Here is a 4,215-nt window from a genome sequence, read left to right as displayed (position 1 = left end):
TGGTGTCAATTCTATCGTCAGCTACATCGTTATGGCAACTGTTCAAATGTATATGGTGATAAATATCTTTGGTCATATGGTCCTGCTCTGTCTGTCACCTTCTGTGTTGAGCTCATTGTTTCCTCTGTAGTGGCTGAGCTGAGTCCAAGTAGCTGAAAATGTTCCTCTGCTGCTCCGTCAGACTCTCCTCCTCCTGCTGATCAGCTGGGACACAAAACAGATCTTTGTTAGGCTCCACACTGCACTGAAGAGTCAAAGTGTCTCATATGTTCATCTGACAAGTAAAAGAACACATTTTTGTTTCCCGAGGTGGGCAACTTGTTGGAAACAAACACAAAAGCTTTGAGCACTGATACCTGCCATTGCTGGCTTTGAAAGATGCAACACCAGCAATGTGGATTGTCAAGACTCAAACCAATCATCAAGCAAAGACAACAGGGATCATTTGTTTCTGTTTATTTAGCATTCACAGCATTTGTAGTTGCCTTCTGTGCAGGGGAAGTCCACGCACACTGTGTGGTACCGCCATCCGCAGAAGGTGCATTCAACCTCTGTAAGAGAAACGAGATTGTCTGAGACTGAAATGATATTAACTAAAGAAGTGGTGATTTGTAAAACTTCACATTTTGATCCGGGACGTACTCTGCATGAAAACAAGCGCTCACTCTTCCTGCTCAACAAATGACAAGGGCGGAGCCTTATACCACGTGATACAGAAGCTGTGCCGTGTGATGCTAAAATTAGCAGGGAAACAACAACGGAGAGCACGTCAGGGATGACGAGAAAGTGACAGGAGAAAATCCGTCCCGGTCAACCACCCAAACATCAATAACGGGAACCTTATACAGCGCTTCCCTATACACGTCGAACTCCCGCAGCCACAAAGACATCACGTAGGCTATCACTTATCACCTGACCAAAGATATGGCTCCATCAACACTGTGCAAAACGAGGGATTTAGGAAAACGATCAACACCCTAGACAAACGCTACACAGTGCCGTCCCGCAACTATTTTTCTATTGTTGCACTACCTGCTCTGTACACGCAGCGTCGAGCAACGGTGGAGACGGAATTTCAAGCAGGACAACATTTTGCTGCAACAACAAAACGTGAGACATTTGTTGTTTTATGTTTATTTATTGTTATGAGAGAATCATGATCTCAATTCTAAGCCAAAAAATCGTGATTCTCATTTTATGCAAAATCGTGCAGCCCTAACATTAACACAAAACTATTGTTTCACCAGAGAAACACACATGAAGAGAGAGAGAGAGACAATAACAGCTACCAAACAGTCGTCATAATTCGTCACACAATGAGAAAAGCACAAATCAACAAGTAACAATGACTAATTAATATTAAAATCTGTAACATAATGTATTGTTTGGAGTTTAGTCTGATTGGTTCAGGATGAGCTGCCATTATCCAATCACACGTCTGCTTACCTGCATCTTTTCTCTTTTTTCCAACCTGAGCACCTGATGGCTTTGAACTTTTGTTGTCCATCTTCCATTGGTTTGAATTTTGCGCTCCAGTACAAACACAAATCCCCCAACCCGAGGATCAGCACAATTAACCTAACAGACCTACACCTTAGTTCACAGATTTACTTTGTCTAAGGTTGATTTCTGGGATTTCACACAACCCAGGATTCAGATCGTGAATCCATGATGGGCTTGGATTTACATCATTATAAATGAAATGTGCTCTACTTGGAAGCAGCCGGCCCCGCCCCTTTTGACGGGTTGTGTGAGACTTTAAATCATCAAACTGTAAATTATAAATTAAATTGTTATTGATCCTTTACCCCGAGTCCTAAAGTGTAGATTTATTTTCTTACTCTTCTTATATTTGTTGTTTGTTTACTTGCACCGCTGTAACTGCAGCCTCGTCGTCTCGTCTCTCTATATGCTGGACTGTCTGTAGCGGAGATGACAATAAAGTTTACTTTGACTTCAGCAGCGCGCAGGCGCACCGAGGGCTCTCGCGCTCACTTTATAGAATTTAGAAAAAACATCGGTGCAGATTATAAGTCTGTATCATAATATCTGTTTGTTGTGTTGTTTTTATTTTGTTTTGCGAGTTGGTTATTAGATGCCGCTCCAGCCAGCCAGAGACTCCCCGCCGCCCCGCCCTCTCCTCCCTGTGCCGCCAGCAGCACCTCGCAAACGGAGGGCGCCCTTACTCCCAGCAAATGGCTGATAGAAAACCGATCGGTGCCTACGAATTTCCCAATATGCGCTGGCATGACGTCGGGGAAGCATGGGTACGACCGATTATTTTATTTTTTTCTTGCCAATGCCCGTGATGCCCCCCCCCCCCACCACGATGCATTCTATTGGTTTGCACACCAATAGAAGAGAGCCCCGCCTTTAACGCTCTTCTCTCACAGAGAGCAACAGAAAACTTGGAAAAACTCCAGATTGACTGAACTCAGTTCAAAGTTACCTTGACACCTTTAGATGTGAGAGGCAGTGATGGTCCGCTTGAAGCTGACGCTCCGGTGCGTGTGTCAGAAAGATCAACGCGCTGCTTCAGAAGCACCGTGTCGAGGCTTGATTCGTTTGGCCAGAGTCACGTGATCAGTGACGTCTGAAGCTTCGTTTAGAACGTACCTTTTTTAAATCGAACTTTATTGAAACACAATGAGTATACAACATACAAACAGATGAAGTTTACAAAAGAACAGAACATGAACATACAGAACCAGGAGTAAAAAAATGATGATATGAGTAGGCGAAAAAAATCAACATATTGTAACGTGCAGTGGAGATGAAGCCAGCCGCGGAGGTGTGCAGGTGGATAGCGAATGAGCAACAGCTTCTGACTTTCCAAAAAGTACTCATTTATTTACAATATCAAAAATAAAAGTGCTACCTCTACCACACATTACTAAAGAGCACACTAGTCCGCGTACACACGGGAGCATCCATTTCAGGAGGAGTGCGAAGAAGAACCAAAAGGGGGTGACACCAGTCGTGAGACAGGAGGCGCCGCCATGTGGTGATACACTGCATTACAATAGCAACTGTTACATAGTCCCCCCCTGGTGAGAAAAAGGCTGTCCTCAGCCGTACACAGCCGAAAAAGCACACACCACACCTAACAGTACCCTATACATAGAGGTTACAGCTAAGATTGGTGCACACACACAGGGCAAAAGACCATTTAAAAATGAAATTGGTGAAAATAAGACGAATATGTACAGTGGAAAATCAGTTTTCTTAGTTTTTTTCACTTTTTTCTTTTGTTCTTTTTTTTTTTCTAAGTAAATGCCAAGAATGAACCTTAACGCACGAAAGAGCCATAAAACTGGATTAAGTAGAGCAAACAGAAACATCTACATATCATGACTCAAAGTAGCAATGCAACAAGACAGCATCAAACAGGTTTAACCAAAACATTTCACTTCAGATCAAGCCTGGTTGTGTGAAAATCATTAGTCCATCTTTTGTTGCTCCAGCCAGACGTAACTCTGGGGAAACGTCTGGGCCTGAGATTGTAATGTCCACCAGCAGCTGGGTGCTGGACAGATCTGGGTGAAACACTCTCTGGAACAGCGCCCACACCAGAAGAAGAGTCAATGTCCGGTAAATCAAAGGGGAATGGCTCAGAGTCAATGTCAGTATCTGCAGGGGGGCCAGGGTGGGCCTGAGAGTCAGAGTTCAGACCCTCTGCGGTCTCTCTCTCAGCAGGCAATGAAACAGAATGTTCTTTGGAAGTGAGAGAGTCCCAGGTATGGAACGGTTGCATGTTCACAACATGATAAACACCTGCATCCACACCGGAGTCCACCCAAGTGAGCCTGTAGGGTTGCTGACGACACCGTCGTGGTGGGCCTGATCTCTGATAACAACGAGACGGCCTACCTGAAGGAGATTAGGAATCTGGAGAACTGGTGCCAGAGGACCTCCTTCTAAACGTCAGTAAGACAAAGGAGCTGATAGTGGACTTCAGCACTAAGCAGGAGAGGAACGAGTCATCAACGAGTGCCCAGTGGAGAGAGTGGACAGCTTCAAATACCTCGGAGTTCACATCACGCAGGACCTGTCATGGTCCTGTCACATCAACACCGTTGTGAAAAAGGCCCGTCAGCGTCTCTACCATCTCAGACGCTTGAGAGACTTCCAACTGCCCTCCAAGGTGCTCAGGAACTTTTACTCGTGCACCATAGAGAGCATCCTGACGGGAAACATCTTAACCTGGTTCGGGAA

General features: G+C 44.9%; 1 long non-coding RNA gene across 2 annotated transcripts; it reads right to left on the bottom strand.

Annotated features, from left to right (window-relative positions):
• Window positions 1-441: 441 nt before the first annotated feature.
• On the bottom strand, window positions 442-2,678 carry LOC113010711 (uncharacterized). Of its 2 annotated transcripts, none has more exons than XR_003270381.1 (2): window positions 2,450-2,678; window positions 442-551 (listed from the first exon to the last, which is right to left on the bottom strand). It is a non-coding gene; the product is annotated as an uncharacterized LOC113010711 (long non-coding RNA). The 2 variants fall into 2 exon arrangements; XR_003270382.1 differs by lacking the exon at window positions 2,450-2,678 and adding an exon at window positions 643-675.
• Between the last annotated feature and the right edge of the window lie 1,537 nt (window positions 2,679-4,215).

This window comes from Astatotilapia calliptera, chromosome 18 (assembly GCF_900246225.1).
Source record: "Astatotilapia calliptera chromosome 18, fAstCal1.2, whole genome shotgun sequence".
NCBI lineage: Eukaryota > Metazoa > Chordata > Actinopteri > Cichliformes > Cichlidae > Astatotilapia > Astatotilapia calliptera.
Note: the sequence above shows the minus strand (reverse complement) of the source record. Positions and strands in the feature narration are given on the sequence as shown.